The following is a 16,183-nucleotide window of genomic DNA, read 5'->3' on the forward strand; positions in this document are numbered from 1 at the left end:
GACATTTCATATCAGTCACAGGAAAAAGCCATCAAAAGGAAATCTCAATACTGAACATCTATGCCCCAAATACAAGGGCACCCTCATATGTAAAAGAAACACTACTAAAGCTTAAATCACACATTAAACCCGACACGCTAATAGTGGGAGACTTCACCACTCCACTCTCACCACTGGACAGGTCAGTCAGACAGAAAATTAACACAGAAATAAGGCAACTAACAAGTAATCAAATGGACTTAACACACGTATATAGATCATTCCATCCAAACAAAAAAAATATATACTTTCTCAGCACCTCAAGGAACCTTCTCAAAAACTGACCACATACTAGGTAACAAAGCAAACTTCCACAGATACAAAAAAAAAATTGGAAAAGCCCCATGTATCTTATTGAATCACTATGGCTAAAATTAGAATTCAATGACTTCAAACTCTACTACAGAGCTACAGTACAGAAAACAGCCTGGTATTGGCATAAAAACAGACAGGAGGACCAATGGAACCAAGTCGAAGACCCGAATATTAATCCACACACCTATAAACACCTGGTTTTTGACAAAGGAGCAAAAAATATAAACAGGAAAAAAGAAAGCATATTTAACAAATGGTGATGTTATAACTGGAACATCACCAGAAGATGTTCCAGTTATAACATATAGAAGAATGAAAATAGATCCATATCTATCACCGTGCACAAAACTCAAGTCCAAATGGACTAAGGACCTCAACATAAAGCCAGCCACACTGAACCTCATAGAAGAGAAAGTGGGAAGTACAATTGAACTCAGTGGAAGGGGAGACCACTTCCTAAATATAACCCCAGTAGCACAGACACTGAGAGAAACAATATGTGGGACCTCCTGAATCTGAAAAGCTTCTGTAAAGAAAAGGACACGGTCAATAAGATAAAACTACAGCTACAGAATGGGAAAAGATCTTCACCAACCCCACATCAGACAGAGGTCTCATCTCCAAAATATACAAAGAACTCAAGAAATTGGTCATCAAAAGAACAAATAACCCAATAAAAAAAAATGGAGTACAGGCCTAAACATAGAACACTCAACAGAGGAATCTAAAATGGTTGAAAGACACTTAAGGAAATGCTCAACATCCTTAGTCATCAGAGATATGCAAATCAAAACAATTCTGAGATTCCATCTTACACCTGTAAGAATGGCCAAGATCAAGAACACTGATGACAACTNGCTGGTACAGCCCCTTTGGCTGTCAGTGTACCAATTTCTCAGAAAATTGGGAAACAACCTTCTCAAGACCCAGCAATGCCACTCTTGGGTATATATCCAAAGGATGCTCAATCATGCCACAAGGACATGGGCTCAACTATATTTATAGCAGCATTGTTTGTCATAGCCAGAACCTGGAAACAACCTAAATGCCCCTTGACTGAAGAATAGATAAAGAAAATGTGGTACATTTACACAATGGAACACTACATAGTAGAAAATAAATAAATAAAGGCATCTTGAATTTTGCAGGCAAATGGATGGAGCTAGAAAACATCATATTGAATGAGGTAACCCAGACCCAAAAAGACAATTATCACATGTACTCACTCCTAAATGGTTTTTATACATAAAGCAAAGACAACCACCCTACAAATCACAATCCCAGAGAACCTAGACAACAATGAGGACCCTAATAGAGACATACATGGATTTAATCTACATGGAAAGTAGAAAAAGACAAGATCTCCTGAGTAAATTGGGAGCATGGAGATCATGAGAGAGGGTAGGATGTGAGGGGAGTGGAAGGGGGGAAGCAGAAAAAATATATAGCTCAATAAAGTCAATTTTAATAAAAATAAAAAGTAATTTATATATTATAACATAATGGGTATAATATATTATATATATTATGGGTATGGAGATGGTGGAAATTCAGAGGAAGTTAAAATGGGTTGATTGTTGTGGGAACCTGGTGAATAGGGGGTCATTTTTCCTCAGGGGTTCATGGCATAGCACCCCAAATATGCCACTCTGCATAAGCTGAAAAGCCATTGAGAAATAGCTCTGTAACCTCTCTGCACCACCTAAAAACAGAGCATAATTTTTGCTATTACAATGAGATGACTGCTCCACAGGATGGGGTGAACAGACGTCACTGGAGACAGCTTACAGGGAAACCACCCCACACAAAGCCCATCTGCCACTAGTGTCCCCCACATTTGTGCCCTTCCACAGTTGGCTACCACACAACTAGCTCATGAAGCAACTCTTTAAGTCCTTCCTTTTGTTACTTCGCTGCATGCCCTCATGTGTGCATGCACTGCCTTGGAATAACTTGGTTTTTCTCTTGCTAATCTGCCTGTTGTCAGTCTAATTTGGAGAACACAGTCAACAAACCTAACATGGGTAAATGAAAAGGATTTTCCCCCAAAATTAGGTAAGAATTTTTTTTCATTCACCCCCCCCCCAACTGCCAAATCTGTATGTTAAAACCTAAGCCAATTCCCAAAATGTCAGTATTAGATGTGGGGCCTTTGGAACATGATTAGGTCATGAAGGTGGTGTCCTCATAAATGAGTTTAGTACCCTTAATAAAACAAAAGCAAAAGGCCTCAGGGCTGGGGATGTGGCTGAGTTGGTAGCGTGTTTGCCTAGCATGTACAAAGTCCTGGGTTCCCCCATTGGGACAACGTAGACCAGTGTTCTGGCACTTGCAATCCCAGCACTCTCCAGATAGAGGCAGAGGATTAGAAACTGAAGATCATCCTCCTCTGCTTAGCAAATTCAAGACCAGCCTGGGCTACAGGAGACCCTGTCTCAAGTCCAGTTGTGTCTCCAAAAAGTTTCTCCTTGCTCTCATGTCTCGCAACACTGAAAACTCGTAAAAAAACCTCTGTGATCTCAGGAAGAGAGGAGCCCTCATCCCACCAGTAAGCCACACTGATGCTGTGATCGCCACCTCTGGGTCTTTCAAATCCAGTTACAACACAACATGCCTGGAGATAGATCCTACGGGATGAGGCTCAGCTCTCAAGACTGCCCCCATCCAGCAGATTCCAGACCCAAGTCCTGAGCTTCTGACCCACTGGCAATAAATCAGAGTTTCCCCCAAGGTCTCTTCAGTTTGGGGTTTGCTAGAATGACTCTAGGGACCCAAGGAAACATGTTTATTCACTTATAAAGATCTGCAGAGGCTGGGCAGTGGTGACACATGTTTTTAATCCTAGCCCTCGGAGGCAGAGGCATGTAGACCTCTGAGTTTGAGGCCAGGCTAGTCTAAAAGTGCCTAGCTACCTTGCCTTCGCCTCTGTTTAAGTCACTTGCTCAAGCTGGAGTTCACCCTATTGAAAACTGCAAGTTTCCATGGTGATCCCCCAACAACACAGTACCTTCTAAAATACCATAAACTACCTCCAGGCAAAATAAAGCCAGTTTTGGTTTTTCACAGGGATCACATATCAGATATCCCACATACCAAATATTTACATTATGATTCATAACTAGCAAAATTACAGTTACGAAGTAGCAACAAAATAATTTTATGGTTGGGGGGTCGCGGCAACATGAAGGGCTGCAGTATTAGGAAGGTTGGGAATCACTGGTCCAGGGGTTAAACATCTGATCCTAGAATAAAATCCTCTGCCAATGGCTGAATCCATTCTGGTGGGGTGTGTGTCAAAACTGAACATCTGGACTCCTCAGCTTTGTGACCCCCCAAGTGCACACACCGTGTACCTGCAGCAAGAGCTAGGATAGCAGTACTGGGGACCCTCAGACACTCTGTCTTCATCCTTGGGGGATGGTCACTCCAACAGACTAACCACAAACTACAGAGGGAGAACCTGTGTCCTGAGGAGAGGAGTCATGAGTAAGGACAGATAAGAGCTAAACACCTCTGCCTTTCTTGTAGTGATCTCCAAGGGGTGCTGCCTTCAGGGCCTCAAAGACCTACCATGCCTTCTTGTACTGGGGCCAAAGCCTTTGGGCCTAAATGTCTTCCTTCTCCAGGCTGTTTCCACCTCTCGAGAACAAAGATGAACTGGGGGTCAGTCCAAGACACCATTCATAAACCCCACAGGTGACTCCTAAGGTGAAAGGGTTGGAAAGGAAAACCCTTATGAAGAGGGAGGTGAACCCCCATTCAAACTGGAGCAGCCAGGCCCCGCCCACCAAGGCACTCAGCCGGATACAAAGCCATATTCTTGAGCAAGAGGAGGCTCAGGTCTGGGAAAAGAAACCCTCTTGGGCCTTGGCTGCGAGTTTGCCTCTCACAGCTTAGCTCCCTGGAAACCTCCAGAGAGAAGTGACTCACACACATCCCAGCATCCTCTGCTCTTGGCAAAGGCGGCTTCTTGGGGGAGCTGCTTGGGGGAGATGCAGTGTGGGTGCTTTCTCTTCTTGCCCCCTCACTGTTCACAAACACAGAAAGACCTCATTCACAAGCCGGCTATTGAAAAATCGCTGGGAATGCAAATTGCTCCGAAGTGGATTCTTCTTTTCAAACACTAACGCTGCATATTCCCGATGAGAACTGATAAGCAGGCCGGGCTCCCCGAGACGGGCGGGCGGCTCCTGCATTTAAAGGAAGCAGAACTTGGGGCTAGCAGCCAAGCAGGAGGCTCGCCCCTTTGGGGACCTGCAGGTGTCAGGCCTCCGGCTTTGCATGCTGAGCCCAGCCCCTGCCACTTTCGTCCTTTCGTTTGGATGCCGCATTAATGGTGGATGATTAGGGACTCTATTCGACGAAGCTATTGCTCATCTACAGCTCAAATTCAGAGAACTGGAAAAGCCACTAAATGAGCCAATAGCTCCTCTCCGCCCCAAGAACCTGAAGGCTCTGGATACAGTCTCCCACCCCAAACTCTGAAGATGGCTGTCAAGAAGCATAAGGCTGGCTGATTGCACTCCCTACACTCCTCTGGTGCTCCCGACCCAGGCCCCACCCAGTATCCTGGGACCCCTTCCTCCCCACAGCTTTTCCCTGAGGGTAAGGTGTTCTCTCCTCTCAGGCATCAGATAGCTCCTTCTCTTCTCTCCATAGCTCCCCATTCCCCACCAAAGAACCACTTGGTTAAAATGGGTGTTTTTTCTTCTAGGTTCTATAGAATTTCATATCAAAGTTTTGTAACCTGCTTTTTCCATTTTCCAAGAGAATCTCTTTACAAAATCTCTTTGTTTTAGGGGCAGGGGTGTTTTGGTTTTATTTTGTTTTGCTTTTTGACAGGGTCTCACTGTGTAGCCTAGCCTAGCCTAGCCTGTGTACAATGTGTAGATCAGGATGGCCTCAAACCCACAGAGATCCTCCTGCCTCTGCCACCTGAGTTTTGGATGTGTACCAACATGTCCAGCTTTGTTTGTTTGTTTAAGATAGGGTCTTACAAGGTAGCCCAGGCTGGCCTAGAACTCATGATCCTCCTGCCTCAGCACCTACAATAGTACTGGGATAGCAGGTGAGTATCATTAAACCCAGCCAATTTCTCACGGTTGCATGATGATCCAGCATATGCCTAACCCTAACTCTAACCCTAGCCCGGTTTATTACGGATCAAGCATAAGTCAACCAGGCTTGCATTAGTATCTGGCTCACCATACTGTTCAGTGAATTCTGTCTATGATGTCAGTAATAGTCACAAATAAAGGAGAGGAAACCAGGTTCATCTGCCTTAAACAACAGGGGTACTCTAATGGCTTGTGTAACTGTATAATCCATAAGTAGCAGGCTTTGAGGAAGGTTTTAGCCTCAAACTCCTTTTCTTCCCCGCTCCCCTTTTGCCCTCTGCGGAGCTAGTTTCATCCTGTGGTTATGATGGTTGTGTTGAAACAGGAAGATGTGATTCCTTCCTCATCCATCATGAGGGCCTGCCCTCCTACAACAAAAGACAGGCCAACAAAAGCACAATACATTTGCTGCATCGGTTTTACTTCAGTACTGGAGACCCCAGGTCTATTGAAGCTCAGCTTCAATTTCACCATTCAGGAGGTGGAGATAGGCAGATTTCTATGACTTTGAGGCTAGCATGGCTCACATAAAAGAGTTCCAGGCCAGTCAAGGCTATGTAGTGAGAGCCTATCTCAAAAACAATCCATCATTCAACCAATAAACAAATAAATGAAGCTGGGTGGTGGACACACTTTTAATTCCAGCACTCAGGAGGCAGAGGAAGATGGATCTCTATTATGAGTTCGGGGCCAGCCCAGTCTATAGCGTGAGTTCCAGGACAGCCAGGGATACACTGAGAAATCCTGTCTCAAAAACAAGAAAGAAAGAAAGAAAGAAAGAGAAAGAAAGAAAGAAGAAAGAAAGAAAGAGAGAGAAAGAGAGAGAGGGAGGGAGGGAGGGAGGGAGAAGAGAGAGAGAGGAGAGAGAACAAGAGGGCGGGAGAGAGAGGGAGAGAGAGAACCAAGCTGCAGGGAAAACTGTTTCCAGACTTAGGTTTGATGAAGCATGGACAGCCACATCGACCTGCGACTGGACAATGCAAAGCTAACAGAAGGAAGGTGAAGCCCAGCAGGACCTGTCTCGATAGCCTGGGTGTAACACTCCCTCTGGCTATGGGGGGCGGGGAGTATCTGGAATGATAGGTAGCCCTTAAGGGAGAAAGTTTTCTGACTTCTAGATTTTTATGGTTTAGGGGAAGGTTCTTGTTCCTGTGACCCACCTTGAGGAAGAATTCTGGTTTCTCTGACTTTGGGAGGGAAGGGCAAACAAGAAACAGGAGACTGGCAGAACTTCTTTTATTTAGTTCAAAGGAGCAGACAAAAGCACCATACTTTGCAGTATTGTTTGCTGAGCTCCAACAGCTGCCAACAATACCTGAGGCTACAATAGATCTTTATCCCGTCCAGAGAGCATGCCCGTGAGCATGTCGGTCTCCTAGCATCCCAAGCAAAAGTTCTATGGTTCAGTCTCCTTGGGTCAACTTAGGTCGCATGAACTCCCATGACCGGGGCCAGGGACCTGGAATGACTCAATAGGCCTATGCCACTCACAGCCTCTTGGTTGCAAGTAGGCTGCCTGAAGGATGGCAGGATATTAGAACAAAAATCCAGATGTTTTAATAGAAAGCCATGGGATACTGAGGGCTTCAACATATGTCAATTCTCAGTATTTCTTTTTTCTTTTGAAATGTTCTATTACAAGGGATCTAGAGACTTCTCCGGTGTCTCACTTCTGGAAAGAGCTCTGCAATGGGCATCCTCCACTAGACATTTCAGAAAAGAACCTTCTCAATGCTGTTCTCTGGTTTATAAACCTCGCCCCTTGTCCATACCCAATTCTTCAAGGTTGCCCCCACTTCTCTCCACACCTTCTCTTCCCTCCTCAAGCAGGTTACCTCATACTTCACTATTGCTACCTACCCAGACTGGTCCAGATGGCCTTCTGAGGTTGGAAAATCTGAAACTTGATTCTCATCCTAAGACAGTCAACTGCGATGAAAGGGAATTCACATTAAATCAGATATTCTGACTGGATGGACCCACCCACCTGGAGTCTTTCTTTTTTTTAATATTTACTTATTTATTATGTATACAATATTCTGTCTGTGTATATGTCTGCAGGCCAGAAGAGGGCACCAGACCTCATTACAGATGGTTGTGAGCCACCATGTGGTTGCCAGGAATTGAACTCAGGACCTTTGGAAGAGCAGGCAATGCTCTTAACCACTGAGCCATCTCTCCAGCCCCCCACCTGGAGTCTTTAATCTACTTCTTAACTGCTCACGTTAAGCCAAACACATTGATAGAAATTTGTCTGGCCATCAGATAAATTGCCCTTTTTGTATTCTGTGAAAACACGGAAGTCTGTAGAAATATGACTGAAGTGGACACAGTAACATACTGCCCACAGATGAGCTGACTACCCGCCATACTGGTGTCTTCACTGCTGGCCATTTAAGGCGATACCGCTCGCTCTCGCTCTCTCTCCCTCTCTCTCTCTCTCTCTCTCTCTCTCTCTCTCTCTCTCTCAGCATTGTTTTTTGTTTTTGTCTTTGAAAAATAACAAGGTAACTCTATTCAAAAGCACAGCAACGGCCCAGATGACAAAAGCACAGCCAGTGAGCAGTGGGCCACTTGAGCAAGAGCTCCCTCAAGGCCTTGTCTTTCTATTATGGAATTCAAGAGGAGGAGTTTGGCTACTAAGGGAAGAGGCACAAGTGAGTCTCTGTTTTGATTGACAGGCTTCAATCATGGAAGCTCTACTGTATGTGTCCTTACCCACAATACATCTGATTTTAACCATACACACACCTCATCATAGGGTCATCAAGGATGAGTCAATCAGTCTGTTGTTGGAAGTGGGGCATCGTTGCAACTGGATGGAAGTGGGGAGGGAGGGTCTCAGGTTGCTCTGTGCATTGTGAGGAGAAGGGCAGGTGGAGAGGGTCCTTGCTTGTCAGGTTCATTATTTTTATTTATTTTTTTTATTGCTTTATAAATAATACCATTCAAATTTTCCACTTCCTCCCCTCCTCCCCTTTCCCTCCCACTCCCCCACTCTGAGCATTGTTTTAACTAAAGAAAGCTGCCTCACCCAAGATCATACCACTTCCCAAGAGGCAATGTGGGTTGACTGACAGGTCCGTGTGTGATTAATAAAAGTCTGGATCTGAGACTCGTTTGGGGATAATTCTGGAAGACCATCTTGCTGAATGGAAAGCAAAACAGAACAAAACGAACCAAGGACATGACTGTTCCTAGGTATGGGTCAGGGAGGCGGTTCATTGTAAATATGAGGGAGAGCACAGCCAGAGGCATCTGGAAGGGTCCAGACTGAACCAAGTAGGGGGCAGGGGGCACTGATCAAGAGAGAAAGAGAAGAGGGAGGGAGCAAAGAGACTAACTGGAAATCCAGAGACCAAAAGAACCAAGAGGAGCTTGTAGCCAAAATGGTTAGGTTATATAGGAATCAGAGGCACGGGAAGGGGAAACCTAATCCCTAGGGGAGGGAGTTGGAGGAGCCAGGACCCTGTACCAGGTATTGGCTATGCTGAGAAAGACCGGCCCTACGGGCCAGAGTCCACTTTGATGTGTTCAGTAGGCACCTCAGTCAGCCATTTGTCCTGAATTTGAGACCTAACTCCAGGTCCAAGGCTGCTTGTGTTTTAGTCACCTGCATCCACACAAAAACCAAACTTAGCACCTTAAAACAACGGTGTGTTAGTCCCCATGCTTTACACAATCCAGTTGAGGCTCTTCATGAAGCCTTGGATGGAGAGTTGATTGGAAACAAGAACCCAGGATGTCTCTCAGCCTTGTGGTTTCTCTCCACAGTGTCTGCACTTGTCAGTCATCTGGTGTCTCTTTACAGGCAGCAGCTGAATTCCAACAGTGTTTCAACTGGACGCACCCCAGTATTCATCCATGGCTCAAGTTAGCTTGCCTTATTTTGGCTAATGTCCTATTGGCCATGGCCTGAGCCTTTATGAAACTACATAAGAATTTTAATAGCAGAAGGTGTGGCTCCCCCAAGGGCCACCAGTTCAATAATCTATCACAACCTGCCTTCTGACTCCCTCCCTGATACACATCTACTTGTAAAATGAATCTCCCCTGGAGCAAAACCTTATCCAGAGTATCTTAAAGCAATTGGACTCTGGTTTGAAGTCCAAAGGGTCACCATCAAAGTCAGATCACAGGGTGAGTCAGGTGAAATATTTCAAGAGCTATTACTGGATGCAGAGATCTGTAAACTACAAAGATGACTTGCCTCCCCTGCACACAAAGGAAAAATTATGGCGGGACAGAGAAAAGATAACTACAAAATTCTCCCAGTCAAAAAAGTTGAGTGAGGACCAAGGGGGCTCATTATAACCATTAGTCCATAGCAGTTTTTAAAAATTCTTTTACTTTACAGAGGTCTGAAAAACTTCTGTAAGGCAAGGACATGGTCAACAAGACAAAACAACAGCCTACAGAATGGGAAAAGATCTTCACCAACCCCACATCAGACAGAGGTCTCATCTCCAAAATATACAAAGAACTCAAGAAATTGGTCATCAAAAGAACAAATAACCCAATAAAAAAAAATGGAGTACAGACCTAAACAGAGAACTCTCAACAGAGGAATCTAAAATGGCTGAAAGACACTTAAGGAAATGCCCAACATCCTTAGTCATCAGAGATATGCAAATCAAAACAACTCTGAGATTCCATCTTACACCTGTAAGAATGGCCAAGATCAAAAACACTGATGACAACTTATGCTGGAGAGGTTGTGGGGAAAAGGGAACACTTCTGCATTGCTGGTGGGAATGCAAGCTGGTACAACCCCTTTGCATGTCAGTGTGGCGATTTCTCAGAAAATTAGGAAACAACCTTCCTCAAGACCCAGAAATACCACTTTTGGGTATAGACCCAAAGGATGCTCAATCATACCACAAGGACATGTGCTCAACTATGTTCACAGCAGCTTTGTTTGTCATAGCCAGAACCTGGAAACAACCTAAATGCCCCTCGACCGAAGAATGGATAAGGAAAATGTGGTACATTTACACATGGAGTACTACAAAGCAGAAAAAAATAACAACATCTTGAATTTTGCAGGAAAATGGATGGAGCTAGAAAACATTATTTTGAGTGAGGTAACCCAGACACAGAAAGACAATTATCACATGTACTCACTCATAAGTGGTTCTTAAACATAAAGCAAAGAAAACCACCCTACAAATCACAATTCCAGAGAATTTAGACAACAATGAGGACACTAAGAGAGATTTACATAGATCTAATCTACATGGGAAGTAGAAAAAGACAAGATCTCCTGAGTAAATTGGGAGCATGGGGACCTTAGGGGAAGAGTTAAAGGCGGGAGGGGAGAGGCAGGGAGGGGAACAGAGAAAAATGTAGAGCTCATTAAAATCAATTTTAAAAAAGGTAAAAATTCTTTTATTTATGAATCTGGTTGCATCCCACAACTTTTGGTATTTTATTTTCACTTCATTTTAGATTTGTTTATTTTGTTATATGTGTATGAGTGTGTAAGTATGTGCATCATGTATGTGCCTGGTGTTCAAAGAGGTGCCCTTTAAGCCATCAAATCCCCTGAAATTGGAGTCAAGCCATCATGTTGTGTCCTGTGTAACAGCATTAAGTGCTCTTAATCCCTGAGCCATCCCCTCAACTCCCTGCTTTCACTTTTATTCAGTTAAAAATATTTTTAATGGATCAACTCAAAGTATATTGTTCAATTCTCATAAATTCTAGGAATTAATAGATACCCAACTGAGATTGATTACCGCTTAATATTTCTATGATTGATTGCTGACTTAATACTTCACACCATGTGTGAAGTGACTCTTCGAAGCTTTGTTTGTTGCTTTTTTTGTTTGTTGGTGTTTTAAGGTAGGAAGGGTTATTGAGGCTCACTGTCGAAGAGCACAGCCCATCGTGTCATCGAAAGCCTAGGGCAGCCGGTCGTGTTGCATCTGCAGCCAGAAAGCAGGGATGAGGGTCAGCCCTTTGAAAGCTGAGACTTGTTTCATGGCCCAGCCTTCAGTCTCTCCATGAACGCTCTGTATTTTTTTAATTCAGTCTGTCAGTCTCTGCTTTTTATGGAAGTATTTCGCTCACTGCTTCAACTACTAACATCTCAGACTTTTCTGTGTGTCCGTTATGTTTCTTTTCTTCTACTTGTCCTTCTGTCTCTTGCTTGTCTATCATTTAGTTTGCCAATGATGTCCCCTGTTAGTGTTTTTGTTTTTGTTTTTGAGACACGATTTCTCTGTGTATTCCTGGTCGTCCTGGAACTCACTCTGTAGGCCAGGCTCTGGCCTCAAACGCAGAGATCCGCCTGCCTCTGTCTCCCGAGTGCTAGGATTAAAGGTGTGCACCACCACTGGGCCTCTGTTAGCTTTTCTTGGTGTTGGTTCTAGTATATTTTCTGGAAACCAAGAAAGGCACCTTTAGTTTATCTGTGCCCTAAAACTCCAGCTTGCCTGCCTAGTCCACCTCCCCCAACCCCCACTGCCACCTGAGTGATCTGTTCCTCACCTCCACTCTCTCTCAAGTCATGGAAGACGTTCTGTCCTCTAGCTCTTCATTCACCTACCACATGAGCACTTGAGAGCAACAGAATGCAGGAAGAAGGTCTGTTTATTTGAGCAATGCTCTCCTCAACTTTAGAGCAGTTGTGGGGGAGACGTCCCTTCCATAGTCTCCCCTGTGCAGCAAACAGAGGTCCCCAAAAAGCCCATGGTCTACCTCTGGTCTTTTCTCGGGGTAGACTCAACTGTCTCAATGGCAATTCCCAGAGCTTCCAGCCGCAGATAACACAGCAGTATCTGGAAAGAAAGAAACTTCCAGAGAGTAACTGAGTGCAGGGACTGAAGAGAAGAGAGACTAGGAAGGCAAGAGGCTGTGAAGAGCTCAGTTACCATAAAGCTGCAAACAAGAGTGACTGGGGGATGGAAGGGGGAGAGTTCTAGAAAGCTGCCCAGTCACCTAGAGGAGCAGATTTCCATGAAGTCACCTTAGGGCTGTGGGCAGGACACCAGCGTGGCAAGTGCTGATACACTTTCTGCCCTTGCATGTTGAGTGTCTGCACATAGGATTATCCCCTCCAGCTCCCTCAGTCAGTGCAGGCACACCCCAGGGCCTGACTGCACCTCCTCCCGATACTGCTAAGTACTCCTGGGCCCATCAAGAACACAGTAGGGGTTTCCTTATGCCAGGTCTCTGTCTCCCAGTATTCTGTGTTTGTTTTAATTTTTCTATGTTTCAGGTTTTTGTTTTGTTTTATGTGTATGGATGTTTCACCTGCATGTATGTCTGTATACTATATTCATGTCTGGTAGCGGCAGAGGCCAGAAGGAAGCATCAGATCTCCCTAGAACTGGAGTTCCAGATAATTGTTGGCTGCCATGTGAGGCCTGGGAAAGAAAACCAAGTCCTCTGAAGAACAACCAGCGCGCTTAACTGCTGAGTCATCTCTCCAGTGCCTCGTCCAGCCTTTTTAACACACCTTCATCAAGTAAAACTGAGATGATTACCTCCAAGTGAAGGCCAGCTGGCATGGAAATATGTTTTCCTATGCCAGACTGAAACCAACCCTCGCCAAGTAGACGAAGAAATGAACTCTTCCAATAGTGGTGCCCTGTCTGGCCATCCAGCAGCCAGAACACAGCCTGGGGCGAGTCATTGAGTACCCGCAGTCCCTGCCAGAATGGTTTTGGTCTGTACTTTCTTCTATCACCCCTCATTTTTTATGGGTCCTGAGGTTTCTCTGATTTCTACTCAGGCAGCTCCCAGTCTCTCGCTCCCACCTACGACTGCTTGGCCCATAAAACAATAATCAGGCAAAAAGAGACAGCCCAGAGGAGAGAAGCAGGAAGAAAGAATGAATGGTGGAAAAGGAAAAACCATGAGAGTGAAAACAGGCGGAAAGAGAGGAAACAAGGAAGAGGAAGGAGGCACCATGAAAAGGGGTCAAAAATGTACCCTTTGTTTTCCAAACTAACCCTTTCTTGTTACCCTTAATCCTCACTGAAATCCTGCTGAAAGCAGACAGCAAGGGCAAATGGTTTCAGAAATCCCAGTCTCCGATTACAGCCATAGAACACCAGAAAGAAGAACTCTCGTTGGTTTATGTTGCTTCCTGGGGTGTGGATGGCCAGGAAGAAAAAAGATTCTTGGCATTCTGCCTGGTTTTTGTTTTTAAAGTCTCTGTAATTTCCTGTTAATTTCCTACCAGAACCTTTGCTGTGTAAATAGCACAGGTAAAGATAAACTCACTGGCCCTGGACTCCAACCTTTGTTTAACATTCCCTCCTCTATCTGGTCTACCTCTCATCCCACCTCTGGAAAGTTTGGAATTTATTACCAGGAGATTGAGAGTCCAAGAGGAGAGTGGACAGGTCAGGAGTGCTCCATGATATGTCCATACTCTTTAAAGAGGTGACCTAGTGGTATCAACTCCCTTTCTGTTCACCTGGCTCACCCTGGCCCAGCCATCCTCTTAGCCTGTGCCCACTTTCAAGGTAAAAGCGTCCTTGAAAAGCGAGCCCCTTCTGTGTTTACACCCTGACTGTGCTACAGAGGAAGAGGAATAAGGATGCTAGGAAGCTAATGTAAAAACAGGAGAAACACCCACAAAGGCCTCCACCTCAAGGCAAATAAATAAAAGGGGAAGGGGAACTAGGGCCAAGTTAACATCTTAGGTGTGTGCTCTGGTGTCTGGTAGGAATCATTGCCCGTCTCTAGTCCCAGCCCCATACATGGCACTGATAGACAGAGCAGGGTACAATCCAGGAATGAGGTGAGAAGCCACAGCAAAGGGGTCTTGCACTCCCTTCTCTTCCTTGTGTGGCTTAGGGATTCTAGCTGATGAAAAGAACAGGGGCCAGGAGAGAGAGCCAAACTTCTGACAAGTGATTTAGTCCATTGTGCTTGCTGTACGTCCTAATTAGGTTTCTATTACTATATAAACACCAAGACCAAAAGCAACTTGCAGAGAAAAGAATTTATTTCATTTTGCAGATTACACTCCATCCTCGGGAGAAGGCCAGGGAGGTAACACAAGGCAGGAACCTGGAGGCAGGAACGGAAGCAGAGGCCATGGAGAAGTGCTAAGTACTGGCTTGCTCTTTGTGGTTTGTTCATCATGCTTTCTTACACCAACCCCATCTGCCCAGGGCTGGCACTGCCCACAGTGAACGGCACCTTCCCATATTAATCATTAAGCAAGAAAATGCCCCCAGAGACTTGTGTGCAGGCCAATCTGATAGAAACATTTACTTAACTCAAGTTCCTTTTCCCAGATGACCCTAGAGTGTGTCAGGTTGACGAAAACCTAGCCAGCACACGCAATTACTTTTCTTGATGCTCTGGCAAAAGCGAGCTGAAGATTAAAGGGTTTGTTTTGGCTCACGGATTGAGAGCACAGTCCATTGTGGTGAGGAAAGTGTGGTAGCAAGAGAAGGAACAGCAGGAACACACATGGCAACTGGTCACATTGTCTCCATATCCCCAAAGCAGAAAGTGTAAAATCCAACAGGAAGTCCCTACAGCTTCAGAAAGGCTATTCTAACTGTGTAAACGTGTGTTAAGGTGTGTAGACTTTGGGTCTGGTTCGTTTCTGCATGTGTTTTTGTTTTTTAGTTGCAAGGGTTTTTTTTTTAATAATAAGGTTTTACAAGAGAATTTTTCTTTGAAGCAGAGAGAGATGACTGCCAGTACTCAGCTCACTTTTTCCTTTTTCACTCTGTATAGGATCCCAGACAATAGGATGGGGCTGCTCACATGCAAGATGGGTCTTTCATCTATTAAATTTCTCTGGAAACACCCTCATAGACTTGCCTAGATGTGCTTCCCAGGGGATCAGTTGACAACGAATCAATCATTTCAAGTCCATCGCTTGTCAATTTTATATGTAAACACATGACTTTGTTAAATGCTATTTAACGTATTTCGTGTGTGTGTGTGTGTGTGTGTGTGTGTGTGTGCACCCACACACAGGAGTATAGCTGCAAGCATGTAGATGCAGGTGCATACATGTCACCACATGCATGTGGAGGTCAAAGAACAACTCTCTGCTACCTCGTGGGATTTAAAGATCAAACTTAGGTGATTGGGTCTGCAAGTTAGGCCTCTACCCATTGAGCAACCTTTCCAATCCAAGCAGATCATCTTTTTTTAATTGATTTTTATTGAGCTCTACATTTTTCTCTACTCCCCTCCCTGTCTCTCTGCTCCCCTTCAACCTTCTCCCAAGGTCCCCATGCTCCCAATTTACTCAGGAGATCTTGTCTTTTTCTACTTCCCATGTAGATTAGATCCATGTATGTCTCTCTTAGGGTCCTCATTGTTGTCTAGGTTCTCTGGGATTGCATGCACATCATCTTAAAATCATAACTTCTCATCCTCCGGGTTTTGCAGACACATGGCAATCTATAACACAAAATGCATTTATTCCCATTTCAAAAACCCCCCACTGTCTTGACAGTTCCAAATTATTCAAAAGTGTAAGTGCAAAGTCTCATTCAAGAGTCATACAACTTCGCCCGGGCAGTGGTGGCGCACACCTTTAATCCCAGCACTTGGGAGGCAGAGGCAGGCGGATCTCTGGGAGTTCGAGGCCAGCCTGGTCTACAAGAGCTAGTTCCGGGATAGGCACCAAAGCTACAGAGAAACCCTGTCTCGAAAAACAAAAACAAACAAAAAAAAGTCATACAACGTCTTAAGTGTGAGCCCCTGTTTAAAAAAAAAAAAAAATA

Source organism: Alexandromys fortis, unplaced genomic scaffold, assembly GCF_014885135.2.
Source record: "Alexandromys fortis isolate MF-2015 unplaced genomic scaffold, M_Fortis_MF-2015_v1.1 scaffold_213, whole genome shotgun sequence".
Lineage (NCBI taxonomy): Eukaryota > Metazoa > Chordata > Mammalia > Rodentia > Cricetidae > Alexandromys > Alexandromys fortis.